General features: G+C 37.8%; 1 protein-coding gene across 2 annotated transcripts in view; it reads right to left on the reverse strand.

Annotated features, from left to right (window-relative positions):
- LOC126175225 (phospholipid-transporting ATPase ABCA1-like) overlaps positions 1-17,623 on the reverse strand; it is a 455,526-nt gene that overhangs the window by 204,687 nt on the left and 233,216 nt on the right. The window lies entirely within an intron of this gene.

Below are 17,623 nucleotides of genomic sequence, written 5' to 3' on the forward strand. Positions count from 1 at the left end.
CTTGAAGCTCTGCCTGGACATCAGGAATGGGATTACCTTGGCAAACTTTGTATGTGGTGTTGTCTGAAAGCTGACGCAGTCCCTCAGCCACATACTCCCGACGATCAAGTACCACAGTCGTGGAACCCTTGTCCGCCGGAAGAATGACGATGGACCGGTCAGCCTTCAGATCACGGATAGCCTGGGCTTCAGCAGTGGTGATGTTGGGAGTAGGATTAAGGTTTTTTAAGAAGGATTGAGAGGCAAGGCTGGAAGTCAGAAATTCCTGGAAGGTTTGGAGAGGGTGACATCTCTGCCCAAACTCTTTGTCTTTAAATATGTCTGCTTGTGTCTGTATATGTGTGGATGGATATGTGTGTGTGTGCGCGAGTCCCTTTTTCCCCCCTAAGGTAAGTCTTTCCGCTCCCGGGACTGGAATGACTCCTTACCCTCTCCCTTAAAACCCAAATCCTTTCTTCAACTTTTGTGGTCCTGTCCTCCTCAGTTGCGCGTAATACTACGGTATATTGATAATTTTCACTTATGGACCGTCTGACAGCAACTGAATAAAACACAATTTTAGTGCCATACGCGTTTCGCCTTTATTTTCTGCAAGGCATCATCAGTGGCAGGTTGCGTAGACAGTTTCTTACATATTACGCTCCTGTTGCATTTTTGGTGTTGTTCTTCTTTCTATGAGTGCCAATTTGCTGTTTTTTCCACATTCCAAAGCACTATGCACTGAACGCTTGTTTGGCATTAAAACAAGCGTTCAGTGCATAGTGCTGTGGAATGTGGAAAAAACAGCAAATTGGCACTCATAGAAAGAAGAACAACACCAAAAATGCAACAGGAGCGTAATATGTAAGAAACTGTCCACGCAACCTGCCACTGATGATGCCTTGCAGAAAATAAAGGCGAAACGCGTGTGGCACTAAAATTGTGTTTTATTCAGTTGCTGTCAGACAGTCCATAAGTGAAAATTATCAATATACCAAATCCTTTCGTTTTTCCCTCTCCTTCCCTCTTTCCTGACGAGGCAACTGTTGGTTGCGAAAGCTAGAATTTTGTGTGTATGTTTGTGTTCGTTTGTGTGTCTGTCGACCTGCCAGCACTTTCATTTGGTAAGTCACATCATCTTTGTTTTATATATATATATATATATATATATATATATATATATATATATATATACTTTACTGTCATTTCTCATTAACACTATCAGCTTATTCCCAAGAAACAGCAGCTTTCACTGATTCACTGAGTTAATACTAGGCAGAAATCCAATCTGTATTTGGATCGCACTTCCTTGACTCTTGTGCAGAAAGGTGTGCAGTATACTGCAGTATACATTTTCAGTAAGCCACCACAAGAATTCAAAGATCTTAGCAGAAGTCCACCCACTTTCAAATCAAAACTGAAGAGTTTGCTCATGGGTCACTCCTATTCTGTCGAGGAGTGCCTTGAAACACTAAGTAGATTCCTATGTTATATTGTTGATTGCGTTTACTGAAACTTATGACTTGTCTTTTTGGGTTCATAAACATTTTAATTCATCTTTTATTACTTTTGTGTTGTAATTTCATGTACTGACACATTGCATGAACTTGGATATTTGCTCCTCAATATGGTTCTACAGAACTAGACGTGTAAAATAAATAAATATTTTTCCCACGTGGAATTTTTCCCTCTATTATATTAAATAAATAAATAAATAAATACAACCCCTGTTGGGACAAGGAGGCAGAATAGTTGCACAGAGAGTATCGAAGAACAGGCAACCCGGGTTACTACAATGTATTTATGAATCAGGCATAGAAAGATGGAGAGGAACTACAGAAAATCTGAGATTTCACTAACAGCTGTAGGAACACCTCCCAAGGAAAGTGGGTGGGGCAACAGTCATCCCGAACCAGGAATCAAGCACTACAGCTTACCAAGTAGCACTACACATAAAGAAATGTGCAGAAAATGTACAAGTTGATCCCTTCTTCGAGAAAGAAATGGAGAAAAATCTCAAGAACAAGAGAGAAAAAAAAATAGAAGAACATAATATCTCCTTACCATTCACAAAGCATGAATTTGAAGCAGCAATCAAATCCCTCAAAAACTGGAAAGCTGCTGCATTGGATGGTATGTTTACCAGTTTATTAACCAACTAGAAAGGAAAGCACAACAGTGGCTACTACAATTTTAAATTCAAATACAGGATGGCAGAAAAATCCCTCGCCAACTTAAAAATGCAAAAACTATTGGTCCAGTCATGACAGGAAAACTTATAAAAGACCCAACGAACTATCATCCAATCACACTACTAAGCATTCATTAGAGATGCTGCAAAGACTTCTGTGTAACTGTACATATCCAATGACTGATGCCACAACCCCTCACACCAAGCAGGATTTCATGCAAACCAAAGCTGCTGTGATCAAGTTCTTGCCCTATCATCATTCACAAAACCATGCTTCAAAAGGAAAAGTAAACCTCAGTGGCATTATTGACCTCACAGCAGTGTATGAGACTGTGTAGGTGGATGGATTAATGTATAAGCTAAATCAAACTGTTTCATGCTCAAAACCACAGCACTAATGGAAAACATGCTTAAAAGCTGCTCATCTGAATTAACATTGCAGAAACCACAAGTAAATCCTACAGCATACAGAATGGTCTCTCACAGGACTTGGTTCTGGCCTTGCTTTTACTTACCTTGTACACCAGCGACATAGTCACCACTGATTCTCTGAAGTATAGGTACAACAAACACCTAGCGATTGTGAGTCAAAGCAACATATTCGAAGAATGTGAACAAACACTTACTAATAATCTGGAAAAGCTTGACCAATTTTACAAAAAGTGGAGACTTTCCCAAACCCTAATAAAAGTGGAGTCAGCTCATTTCATCCAACCAACAGAATGGCAAGAAGAGAACTGAATGTAATCTTCAGCAACAAAAAATTATGACACTTAGGATACCCACAAATGTTTGAGTATGGCTCTCAACAGACCCCTGATATTTGAGAAATACCTACAAACAACAGAAGTAGTAGTAGTAGTAGTAGTAGTAGTAGTAGTAGTAGTGTTCTACATGGATACTCTGCAAATCACATTTAAGTGCCTGGCAGAGGGTTGTTGTGGTGGTGGTCTTCACTCCAGAGACTGGTTTGATGCAGCTCTCCATACTACTCTATCCTGTGCAAGTTGCTTCATCTCTAAGTAACTACCGCAACCTACATCCTTCTGAATATGCTTAGCATATTCATCTCTTGGTCTCTCTCTACAATTTTTACACTCCAGTACTAAATTGGTGTTTCCTTGATCCCTCAGAACGTGTCCTATGAACCGATCCCCTTTTCTAGTCAGGCTGTGCCACAAATTACTCTTCTTCCCAGTTCCATTCAGTACCTCCTCATTAGTTATGTGATCTACCCATCTAATCTTCAGCATTTTTCTGTAGCACCACATTTCAAAAGCTTCTATTCTCTTCTTGCCTACACTATTTATTGTCCATGTTTTGCTTCCATACATGGCTACACTCTATACAAATACTTTCAGAAAGGACTTCTGAAACTTAAATCTATACTCAATGTTAACAATTTTCTCTTCTTCAGAAACGTTTTCCTTGCCATAGCCAGTCTACATTTTATATCCTCTCTACTTCGACCATCATCAGTCATTTTGCTCCCCAAATACCAAAATTCATCTGCTACCTTAAGTGTCTCATTCCCTAATGTAAGTCCCTCAGCATCACCTGATTTAATTCAACCACATTCCATTATCCTCATTTTACTCTTGTTCATGTTCATCTTATATCCTCCTTTCAAGATACTATCGATTCCGTTCTTCTCTCTGCTCTTCCAAAGCCTTTGCTGTCTCTGACAGAATTACAATGTCATTGTCAAACCTCAAAGCTTTTATTTATTTTCCATGGATTTTAACTCCTACTCCAAATTTTTATTTTGTTTCCTTTACTGCTTGCTCAATATACAGATTGAATAATACCATGGATAAGCTACAACCCTGTCTCACTCCCTTCTCAACCGCTGCTTCCCTCTCATGCCCCTCGCCTCTTGTAACTGCCATCTGGTTTCTGTACAAATTTTAAATAGACTTTCGCTCCCTGTATTATACCCCTACCACTTTAAGAATTTGAAAGAGAGTATTCCAGTCAACATTGTCAAAAGCTTTATCTCAGTCTACAAATGCTAGAAATGTACGTTTGCCTGTCCTTTATCTTCTAAGATAAGTCGTAGGGTCAGATTGCTTTGTGTGTTCCAACATTTCTACAGAATCCAAACTGATCATCCCCAGCGTTGGGTTCTACCAGTTTTTCCATTCATCTGTAAGGAATCTGTGTTAGTATTTTGCAGCTGTGACTTATTAAACTGATAGTTCGGCAATTTCCACACTTGTCAACACCTGTTTTCATTGGGATTGGAATTATTATATTCTTCTTGAAGTCCGAGGGTATTTCACCTCTCTCATACATCTTGCTCACCAGATGGTAGAGGTTTGTCAGGACTGGCTCTCCCAAGGCTGTCAGTAGTTCTAATGGAATGTTGTCTACTCCCGGAGCTTTGTTTCGACTTAGGTCTTTCAGTGCTCTGTCAAATTTTTCATGCAGTATCATATCCCCCATTTCATCTTCATCTACATCCTCTTCAATTTCCGTAATATTGCCCTCAAGTACATCACCCTTCTATAGACGCTCTACATACTCTTTCCACTTTTCTGCTTTCCCTTCTTTGCTTGGGACTCTTTCTGCATCTCAGCTCTTGATATTTATACAAGTGGTTCTCTTTTCTCCAAAGGTCTCTCTAATTTTCCTTTAGGCAGTATCTATCTTATCCCTAGTGATATATGCCACTACATCCTCGCATTTGTCCTCCAGCCATCCCTGCTTAGCCATTTTGCACTTCCTGTCGATCTCATTTTTGGGACATTTGTATTCCTTTTTGCCTGCTTCGTTTACTGCATTTTTATATTTTCTCCTTTCATCAATTAAATTCAATATATCTTCTGTTACCCAAGGATTTATACTAGCCCTCGTCTTTTTATCTACTTGATCCTCTGCTGCCTTCACTATTTCATCTCTCAAAGCTACCCATTCTTCTTCTACGTATTCCTTTCCCCTGTTCTTGTCAATTGTTCCCTAATGCTCTCTCTGAAACTCTCTACTACCTCTACATCTACATCTACATCTATATCTACATCCATAATCCGCAAGCCACCTGACGGTGTGTGGCGGAGGGTACCCTGAGTACCTCTATCGGTTCTCCCTTCTATTCCAGTCTCGTATTGTTTGTGGAAAGAAGGATCGTCTGTATGCTTCTGTGTGGGCTCTAATCTCTCTCATTTTATCCTCATGGTCTCTTCGAGAGATATACATAGAAGGGAGCAATATACTGCTTGACTCTTCGGTGAAGGTATGTTCTCGAAACTTTAACAAAAGCCCGTACTGAGCTACTGAGCATCTCTCCTGCAGAGTCTTCCACTGGAGTTTATCTATCATCTCCATAACGCTTTCGTGATTACTAAATGATCCTGTAACGAAGCACGCTGCTCTCCGTTGGATCTTCTCTATCTCTTCTATCAACCCTATCTGGCACGGATCCCATACTGCTGAGCAGTATTCAAGCAGTGGACGAACAAGCGTACTGTAACCTACTTCCTTTGTTTTCGGATTGCATTTCCTTAGGATTCTTCCAATGAATCTCAGTCTGGCATCTGCTTTACTGACGATCAACTTTATATGATCATTCCATTTTAAATCACTCCTAATGCGTACTCCCAGATAATTTATGGAATTAACTGCTTCCAGTTGTTGACCTGCTATTTTGTAGCTAAATGATAAGGGATCTATCTTTCTATGTATTCGCAGCACATTACACTTGTCTACATTGAGATTCAATTGCCATTCCCTGCACCATGCGTCAATTCGCTGCAGATCCTCCTGCTTTTCAGTACAATTTTCCATTGTTACAACCTCTCGATACACCACAGCATCATCTGCAAAAAGCCTCAGTGAACTTCCGATGTCATCCACAAGGTCATTTATGTATACTGTGAATAGCAACGGTCCTATAACACTCCCCTGCGGCACACCTGAAATCACTCTTACTTCGGAAGACTTCTCTCCATTGAGAATGACATGCTGCGTTCTGTTATCTAGGAACCCTTCAATCCAATCACACAATCAGTCTGATAGTCCATATGCTCTTACATTGTTCATTAAACGACTGGGGAACTGTATTGAACACCTTGCAGAAGACAAGAAACACGGCATCTACCTGGGAACCCGTGTCTATGGCCCTCTGAGTCTCGTGGATGAATAGCGCGAGCTGGGTTTCACACGACCGTCTTTTTTGAAACCCATGCTGATTCCTACAGAGTAGATTTCTAGTCTCCAGAAAAGTCATTATACTCTAACATAATATGTATTCCAAAATTCTACAACTGATCGATGTTAAGAGATATAGGTCTATAGTTCTGCACATCTGTTCAATGTCCCTTCTTGAAAACGGGGATGACCTGTGCCCTTTTCCAATCCTTTGGAACGCTACGCTCTTCTAGAGACCTACAGTACACCGCTGCAAGAAGGTGGGCAAGTTCCTTTGCGTACTCTGTGTAAAATCCAACTGGTATCCCATCAGGTGCAGCGGCCTTTCCTCTTTTGAGCGATTTTAATTGTTTCTCTATCCCTCTGTCATCTATTTCGATATCTACCATTTTGTCATCTGTGCGACAATCTAGAGAAGGAACTACAGTGCAGTCTTCCTCTGTGAAACAGCTTTGGAAAAAGACATTTAGTTTTTCGGCCTTTAGTCTGTCATCCTCTGTTTCAGTACCATTTTGGTCACAGAGTGTCTGGACATTTTGTTTTGATCCACCTACCACTTTGACATAAGACCAAAATTTCTTAGGATTTTCTGCCAAGTCAGTACATAGAACTTTACTTACGAATTCATTGAACGCCTCTCGCATAGCCCTCCTCACACTACATTTCGCTTCGCATAATTTTTGTGTGTCTGTAAGGCTTTGGCTATGTTTATGTTTGCTGTGAAGTTCCCTTTGCTTCCGCAGCAGTTTTCTAACTCGGTTGTTGTACCATGGTGGCTGTTTTCCATCTCTTACGATCTTGCTTGGCATATACTCATCTAACACATATTGTACGATGGTTTTGAACTTTGTCCACTGATCCTCAACACTATCTGTACTTGGGACAAAACTTTTGCGTTGAGCCGTCAGGTACTCTGAAATCTGCTTTTTGTCACTTTTGCTAAACAGAAAAATCTTCCTACCTTTTTTAATATTTCTATTTACGGCTGAAATCATCGATGCAGTAACTGCATTATGATCGCCGATTCCCTGTTCTACGTTAACTGTTTCAAATAGTTCAGGGCTGTTTGTCACCAGAAGGTCTAATATGTTATCGCCACGAGTCAGTTCTCTGTTGAACTGCTCAAGGTAGTTTTCAGATAAAGCACTTAAAAGGGGCAGTACTTGCCAATACTGCGGCTATAAATCTCTGATGACAACAAACACTAACCTCTGGTTGTTTCAGTTTATCCAGATCCCACCTCCTTAAATTCCCACCTTTTTCCAATTTCTTCAGTTTTAGTCTACAATTCATAACCAATCAATTGTGGTCAGCGTTCACATCTGCCTCCGGAAAAGCCTTACAATTGAAAACCTGGTATGTAAATCTTTATCTTACTGTTATATAATCTAGAATCAAGAAATAAAATGTTAAGGAAACTGCCTAGTGCTAGTGGGGATCTAATGAGAACACCTTAGGAATTACAGTGCAAGCACTTGTGTATTCTGTTGCCAAATGCTGTTCTGTTTGGAGTAGAAGTAGCCATGCCAAGAAAAAAGATATCCATCTAAATGATGAAATGAGGATCATGACAGAAATTCTTAAGCCCACACCAGCATCATCGGTGTCAGTGGCAGTACCTGCCAATACTGCGGCTATAAATCTCTGATGACAACAAGCACTAACACATGAATGAACAGCACTCAAAATATCCAGAGACTTACCTATTCATGAAATACAGAACAACTTACCATGTATTGTATTAAAATCTACAGAAACACTCTGGGTAATATCTGTCCAATTCGCCCAGAAAGCTATAATCTAAGAGATGCCTGGAGAAATCAGTCAATGTTCTTTAATAGTCATAAGAAGTTATGCAACATAGATCTGACCATCCAGATAGCAGGTGCAAACCAACCAAGAAAAATGTGGAGCTCCTTCAACATTATGAGAACTCACCATTTCATGACCAAAGCAATGCTACTGAAGTAGGGAATTACCAATTATGACCAATGTGAATCTCGAACATCGGAACAAACACGGGAGCACAGTTTGCACGACAGGACAAAATGAAAATTCATGGGTAACTGGAAAGACTTTTTGACACACCACCTTCAGCAATTAACTGGATGGAGTCTTCAGACATTGAAATATGATGAAAATGGATCTTTCAATTTCTTTTATCTACCACTCGTTCTCTAGCTTTCTTTATAACTTATACAAACATATACAGAGATGTATCTCCTTGTATCGATTAATAACATTTTATCTTTTCTTGTATCAGCTTAACTGTATGTGCTTTTAAAACATCATTTTGTCAGCCACACAATAAATAAATAAAAAGGAATTGTTAAATGGTAATTGCATAGGAGACCAAAATTTGGTATTGTCAGAAATGATGAGGTGAGATCCCCAACTACCTTGGCAAGGATACTGTCTATGGGACTAGTTTGGAAGATGCCAGTGGCAGATAAACTCCATGATGATGAACTGAGTCTAACAATCTCAAAGCTGAACATGCTGCTGAGCCATAAACCTGGCAACCGTACACCAGTATGGATAAGACCGGGGCACAGTAAATACAGAGAAGAGCAGCACATTCTCCAGCCCAAGAGATGTGAACAAGAAAGCAGAGAGGGTTAAGCTTCTACATTCTAGTAGTCTTTCATTGACACATATGGGGCAGCCAAGGTAGCTTTTTATCAAAAACAAGGACCAGGAATGGGACTGTGCAAACAACTTCCACACATTGGGTGTCCAAGAAGAGTTCTGGGTCAGGGTGGACTATGGTATGGTAACAGAAATGACTCATGCTTTTGCAAAACAAAATTAACACTCTATAATCACAACCATTATTACTCAAGAAAGAAAACACTGATATGAAGAATCACAAAATGTGCAGTTGTGTGAATCGTGAAAGTGAAAAACAAAACCTCAAGAACATGTGTAGTGATAGGTCTGTAAACAATCTATATCAACCCAATTCAAAAAGAGATCATGCAACAAATGCGTCTATAGCGGCTTTAGAGCAAGTCCAATTTGAAAACAAAAATTTTGGCAAACTTAGTGACATTTCACAAGACTCCAAAAAAGCATCTATATCAGTTTGTAATGATCTAGGCTTGCAGTTAAACAGACAAACTTGGAAAAATAAATACCAGTGGTGCAGTGTTACTTCCAAGAAAAAGAAAATTAAACCTGAAAGTAACGTTTCTGTAAATGGGATAGAAGAATTTCTCGTCACAGGAGACTCCTTACTTAAAAATATCATTGTGCCAAATTCAAAAGTTGATGTGCATCCTCAAAAATGGTGTCATTGTGAAATCAAATTTCAAGGGCATATTCATGCATGCTGGGACAAACTCGGTTCGACACAGTGACGAGGCTGAAATCATTAGTGAATCTTGAAACTTGATTCGTACTGCCAAATCTTTGTATATTAACTCAAGACTGGCAGTAAGTCGTATTTTGCATGGGACACCAGTGAGTAACTCTTACATCAGTAAGATAAACAATGGAATTAGGGACTAGTGTGATAAGCTTGGCATGGTATTTATAAACCCAAACAAATTCATAAGTAACAAATGTCTGGTTATAGATGCTGTACATCTAAATAGGCTAGGCTCAGTGACTGAGTAAAATTTTTGGACATTTACAATATCATCAATAATCAGGGAAACTGACAAAGAGTGGAAGGGATGTTAAAACAAAAGAATCAACTGAAAATAAAAAATGTAGATATATTCCAACAAATGATTTACTTAAAAGCATTCAAAACAGCGATAAACATTTTCTAATGCATTGGAATATAAATGGTATAGCCTCAGATTTTTGAAACCCAAGTTATTCTAAAATTGATGAACTTCAAGTTTTACTTTCAGAATGTTCAAATTTAAAAATTGTATGTTTAAACGAACATTGGTTGACAAAAGACAGTATAAGGATTCTAAACAAAACTGAACATTTTACAGTTGCCAGTAGTTTTTGTAGAGGTAACAGATCTCGTGGCTGCTGCTGCTGCATCCTTCTAAATGACTCAATAAATTTTAAAGAGAGAACTGAGTTCAATTGTTTGAATCAGCAAGGTAATTTTGAAAGTTGTGCTTGGAGCTAATTGATTTAAATACTGTAATTGTATCCCTGTACAGAATTTTGACAGTGCTGTAACAAAATTCTTTTTATCCAAATTTCAATGTTTATTATAAAGACTTCAGAAAGACAGAAAGAAAAAAATTTAATTGCAGCAGATTTTAATATAAATGTATTAAATAATAAGAATATAATAGAGGGAAACATTCCACGTGGGAAAAATATATCTAAAAACAAAGATTGTTGATCCTGTGGTGAACTTAGGTTGGTAAACAACGATGTGCAGAAAGGATGTGCTTGTGTCTGTATATGTGCGGATGGATATGTGTGTGTGTGTGTGAGAATGTATACCTGTCCCTTTTTCCCCCCAAGGTAAGTCTTTCTGCTCCTGGGATTGGAATGACTCCTTACCCTCTCCCTTAAAACCCACATCCTTTCGTCTTTCCCTCTCCTTCCCTCTTTCCTGATGAAGCAACCATGGGTTGCGAAAGCTTGAAATTTGTGTGTGTGTGTTTGTGTTTGTTATTGTCTCTATCAACGTACCAACGCTTTTGTTTAGTAAGTTACAGAATCTTTGTTTTTAGATGTATTAAATAATAATAATGACAATGTGAATTTTTGTGACTTAATTCAGAAAAATGCTTCTAATTTAAACTTCACTGAATGTACTAGAAGAAACAGCCACTCTGAAACATATAGTGGCAATATTCTGGCGAATTATCAGCGTGAGGATGGAAGTAAAATCTGTTTAGATTTAGGCAGTCACATCATTCAACACTGCTCATAGAGATTCCAAAAATAAGGAAACCAAAATATGTGAAATTGTGTTTTAAAGGAAACTTTAGCAAAGATAATGTAAATATATTTTCTAACAAACTAAGAACTACAAACTAGCCTCTAAATAATAGTGTGTCAAGTACAAAAAAATCGAAATACTCATTAACTGTTTCCGAGTTGCTTTCAACAAAACTTTTCCCTCCTCAAGCCTGGCAACAAAGGGCGGCCAATAAAATAAATTGGATTACATCAGTAATAAAAGTTTCTAGTGCCAGGAAAAGACAGCTTCACAGTGAGTTAAAACATATCAAAAATGGTGACTTTGTGGGGTATGTACAGAGATATACGACTACATTTAAAAAAGCTGTACAAGCAGTCCAAAAATTGGCTAACAACATGCATATTAGTAAACATGAAAATAAATTGAAGGCAATTTTGGGCGTCATCAAATCTGAGTTGAGAGTAAAGAACAAGTGCCAAGAAATTGTCTAATTAAAAATGATATAATTACAGATCCCTTTCAAATATCAAACTGTTTCAATAACTTCTTCATAAATGTGGCAAAATCAGAAGTAGACATCACAGCCCTCCAAGACAAGGTAGATGGCAACTTTGTAAATATAAAAAAATGCAAGCCTTAAAACTTTCAAAAGAATTATACCAAAAGATGTAGAAGATGCTACAGCGTCTTTAAAAAACAAGAAATCAGCTGGGTGGGATGAAATTCCAACCACTGTAGTCAAGGCTATGTATAACAATTTCTCATCCATTGGTTAAAATTATTGATCAGTCATTTAAGGAAGGTCTTGAAAACTTTCTTATAGAAAATGATATTACAGTTAAAAATCAATTTGGATTTCAAAAGGAAAAATACAATAAATGCTAACAGGGAATTGACTGAAAAGATTAGCTCTGCTTCAGACAAGGATAAAAGAGTCACAGGTATTTTTTGTGATTTGAACAAAGCTTTTGACTCGGTCAATCACTACTTCTACACAAGTTACAGAGATATAGGATTGTGGACAGGGCACTGCAGTGGTTAAAATCCTATTTGTCACAAAGAAAACAGAGTTATCCTAAATTCAAATGGGGAAAAAAATCATTCTCGGACTGGAAAAAGATCTGTACAGGGGTCCAACAGGGATCAATTTTAGGGACTTATCTTTTTCTACTGTACATAAATGATTTACCTTTAAGCATTGATGTTAACTCCACTTTATTTGGAGAGGACACCTCGGTTTTAATTGAAAATGACGATCTAGAATAAATTCATGATACTGAGGAAAATATAACGGGAAACCTAGAATTATGGTTTCAGCGTAATTGATTAAACCTCAGCGTCACAAAAAGACAATTAGTGCAGTTCAGTGCCAAAACATCATCTGCATCTCCCATAAAAATAGTGCACGACGATTAGGAAATGACTGAATCAAGTTATGTAAAGTTTCTAAGTCTAAATCTTGACAAAAATTTAAATTGTAAGGCACATGTCGACTTATTAGCAAATAAACTAAACAGCCTAGCTTATGTGATGAAGGTCTTGTCTGGTTCCACCCTTGTGAACACCAGGAAGATAGTCTACCACAGCTACTTTGAATGTAATTCGATAGGAATTATTTTCTGGGGAAATTCTCCAAACAGCCTGAGATTACTTATTCTTCAAAATAGAAACATAAGAAACATGTGTTTGGTCCAAAAAAGATCATCATGTCGCTCATTATTTAAAAAATTAAAAATAGTAACCATTCCTTCTCTGTGCATCTATGAAATTTTTTCCTTTTCATATATAAAAATCAAAACTCACTTGACAATTTTGATTTCAAATACAGTTACAGTACTCATCATGGACACAGTTTCAAACTTCCTTCTCATAATTTAAAACTTTATGCTCAAACACCATTGTACATAGGATTAAAATTTACAATAAATTAAATAACACAAATCCATTAAATATGGAGTTTGACACACTAAAAAGATTGTTACTTAATACTCTAGTGGAAAAATGTTGTTATTCAATTGAAGAATTCATGCAGGACAGTTTAGCAATTTGAAAAGAAAAGAAACAATAAATATTATGTATTGTATAATAAATTGTTAATGTATTGTATAAATTGTATTGCAAGCTGCAAAATGATCGTAAGGATTATATATGTTCTTGTCAAATTTTTCATGTCTAGAAATTCAGGAATGCCTGCTTAAATATGTTAATTATTATAATGTTATTTTTTTTAAAGTAATTTGACATGTCACCAGTACAAAAATCTTTGATTTGTAACTGTACGTTATGAGTCAAATAAACTACATTTTACATTCAGAGAACCGGAAAACATGGAATAACTGGAAAACATGGAATGTCCATGGATTCGCTGCTGGGGGAGCAGACAAGACAGTTTTGAACATGTTTTCCAAAAACATGTCTTTAGGAGTTAGTGATCATAATGTCATCATTAAAGCCAGTAAATCAGTCAAGGAAACTAGGAGAGTATTTCTGTTAGAAAGAGTAGATAAGCAGTTGTCAACATCTCACTTAGACTATGAATTGGCATTATTTAGTTCTAGTATGATGGGCATAGGAATTATGAGTAAAGTTTAAATGCATGCTCTGGAGAAGTATGTGCCTTGTAAGTGGATAATGACGGAAAACACTCATCTTGGTCTAACAACGTAATCCGCAAAATGCTGAAGAGGCAAAGGCTGTTCAACTCTTGGTGCAAAAGAGAATGCACCAATGATGACGGGCAGTAAAGGTTAGAAGACATTTGTGTGTCTGTAACAAGGTATATGCAGGAAGCATACCTCAATAAACGATCTGGCTGAGAATTCTGGCTTTTATCAAATCATTCATTGACCTGTCTGGTGTGACAGTAGAAGATAGCAAAAGGAAATCCAATGTTTTAAATTACATGTTTAAGAAATCGTTCACATGGAATAATCATATAAACATACCATCACACAGATTCATGTATGGACGATATAGTAATAGGTATCCTTGGTGTAGAGAAATAACTGAAAGAGTTGAAAACTAGTAAGTTACGAGATCCAACTGGAATCCTAATTCCGTTTTACAAAAAGCGCAGAGTCCCAAGCGACTGGAAAAATGTGCAGGTGATTCTTGTATATAAGAAGGGAAAAAGAATGGACCTGCATAATTACAGACCATTATCCTTACCGTCAGTGTGCTGTAGAGTTCTTGAACATATTCTCAGACAGAATATAATAAATTTCATTGAGACGGAAAAGCTTCTGTCCACGAATCAGCACATTTTTAGAAAGAATCACTCGTTAGCCCTTCCTTCATATGATATACTGAGAACTATGGATGAAGGGCAAGAGGCAGATTCCATATTTTTAAATATAAAGCATTTGACACGGTGCCCCACTGCAAGACTGTTAACAAATGTACAAGCATATGGAGTAGGTTCCCAGACATGTTAGTGGCTTGAAGGCTTCTTAAGTAATAGAACCCAGTAAGTTGTCCTTGGGAGCTAGTGTCCATCAGAGACAAAGTATCGCCAGGAGTGCCCCAGGAAAGTGTGACTGGACCACTGTTATTTTCTATATACATAAAACATCTAGCAGATAGGATGCACAGCTGACTATGCTGTGGTGTAAGGGAAGGTGTCAATGTTGAGTTACTGTAGGCAGATACAGGATGACTTATACAAAACTTCTAGCTTGTGCAATGAATGGCAGCTAGGACTAAACGTAGAAAAATGTTAGCTAATGCAGATGAGTAGGAAAATCATAAATGTAATGTTCAAATTCAGCATTAGTAGTGTGTAGGACTAAACGTAGAAAAATGTTAGCTAATGCAGATGAGTAGGAAAATCATAAATGTAATGTTCAAATTCAGCATTAGTAGTGTGCTGCTTTACACAGACATGTCATTTAAATATCTGGGCATAACATTGCAAAGTGATTGAAATGGAACGAACACATTCAGATTGATGTAAGGAAGGCCAATGGTTGACTTCGGTTTACTGGGAGAATTTTATGAAAGCATGGTTCATCTCTGGGACACTACTGGGACTTATACCTGAGTACTGTTTGAGGCTTTGGGATCCGCACCAGGTTGGATTAAAGGAAGATATCTAAGCAGTTCAGGGTGGACAGCTAGATTCATTACTGGTAGGTATCGAACAATAGCAAGTATTGTGGAGATGCTTTGGGAACTCCAATAGGAATCCCTGGAGAGAAGGCAACATTCTTTTTGAGGAACATTACTGAGAAAATTTAGAGAACCAGCATTTGAAGCTGACTACAGGATAATTCTACTACCGTCAACATGCATTTCGCAAAAGGACCACAAAGCAGTCTCTGTAAAGAAACTTCTACATAAATAGAGATTACTGGATAACAGGAGTAAAACAAAGCATAGGGCTACTGCTACAGATATGCTGAATGAAATGCGTTTGCCTGTCAACAGATCAATGCATGAAGCCTTCAATGACTATTGAAGCAGAATATTGTCAAGCGATCTTTCACAAAACCCAAAAAAAATCTGGTCATATGTAAAGGCTGTTAGTGGCACCAAAATTAGTGCCCATAGTGAATGAGATAGGAACTGAAACTGAAGGTAACAAAGCAAAAGCTGAAATGCTGAACAATATTTTCAAATGTTCCTTTACAAAAGAAAATTCAGGAAAATTACACCAATTTAATCCTCTTACCACTGAAAAGATGAATAAAGTGAGAGTTAGTGTCAGTGGTTCTGAGAAACAGCCGAAATCATTAAAACTGTACAAATCCCAAGGCCCAATGGAATTCCTGTCACATACTATACTGAATTTGCTACTGAGTTATCCCCTCTTCTCACTATAATCTCTTGTAGATACCTTTAACACAAACTGTGCCAAATTCTTGGAAAAGGGCACAGATCACACGAGTCACACCAGTCTAAAACTACAATCCAATATCCTTAACATTGATTTGTTGTAGAATCTCAGAACATAACAAGGTACCTTGCATAGAATGGCCTCCTCCATAACAACCAGCATGGATTCCAAAAACATCTATCATGTGAAACCCAACTCTCACTTTTTCACACGACATACTGAAAGCTTTGATGCAAAGTTAGATGGATCAAGGCAATCAGGTAGATGATGATCTTGATTTCCAAAAAAAGGATTTGCCTCAGTATCACACATAGCTCATTGTCGAAAGTATGATCACATGAGGTATCAACTGAAGTTTCTGACTGGTTTGAAGATTTTGATTTTATCCGTATGATGATGGAAGTTTGACTTCCGAAACACGTCAATCTTAGTGTTTTACACTATAAATAAGTGGTTGAGCTGATATATTTTTTAACGTTGGTTTGAAGATGTTTTGGTACAAAGGACACAGCACGTTATACTGGATGGAGAGTCAAGGTCAGATGTAGAAATAACTTTGTGTGTGCCCCAAGGGAGTGTAGTGGGACTCTTTCTGTTCATTTGCTAATATTAATGACCTTGTTAACAATATTAGTAGTAACCTTAAACTTTTTTCAGATGATGCAGTTATGTATAATGAAGTACTGTCTGGAAGAAGCTGCATAAATATTCAGTCAGATCTTGATAAGATTTCAAAGTGGTGCAAAGATTGGAAACTTGCTTTAAATGATCAAAAATGTAAAACTGTGCACTTCACTAAAGGAAAAGGCAAGGCATGACAGAAACTTGAACAATATTTTGTTGAATCAACAAGAAAACCACAGCTGCAACTCTCCATTTATTATCCATTATGTCACATACGTTGGTCTCTTATGGTTCAACAAGAGTTAGCAGGAACATTCTATCTATCTCGTCACAGGGAGCCTGTTTGTCTTTGGCTGATCCAAAGCACTGACTGATTTTCTTCATTGATCTGTGTACTGTCCTTACACTGTGCATTTGGAAGCCTACTGTGTGGTACAGATTCATGAACAGCATCTTTGTCATGTAGACTCTTGATGGAAGCAGTGAAGGACTAACAGCTGTCCTTCCTTGGTGCACTACCAATAAGAAATAGTGGAAACATTGGGCCATAATGTGTATCTCACACCCATGTACCCAGATTGATATTTACATAAGCTTTCAAATCACTAACCGAGCCAAAAGAGGGAGCATAATCAATAGCCTTGTAACACTTGAGAAGAATATGTGAATCTCAGCACCTTAGAGATGATATACAACATTTCAAATGGATTGTGAAGAATAATGGGTACTCCATGAAGGACATCAAAATTGTGAGGGAGCATAACACCTGGCCAAATGACATCTTCACAGAAGTTCTGGGCATTGTCTTTCTGCCATTCAACCCCAAGGTGAAGGACACAATTAGCTGTGTACCGCAAAAACACAGCATAAAGGCAGAATACAGACTGATCAAGAAAATCAATGACTGTTTCAGATCATCAAAGACTAACAGAACTGACTCACAGCATCAGAGATTTACTGAATACCTTTCACTTGCAGAAAAATCAACATCAGAATGATGACA

Source organism: Schistocerca cancellata, chromosome 3 (genome assembly GCF_023864275.1).
Source record: "Schistocerca cancellata isolate TAMUIC-IGC-003103 chromosome 3, iqSchCanc2.1, whole genome shotgun sequence".
Lineage (NCBI taxonomy): Eukaryota > Metazoa > Arthropoda > Insecta > Orthoptera > Acrididae > Schistocerca > Schistocerca cancellata.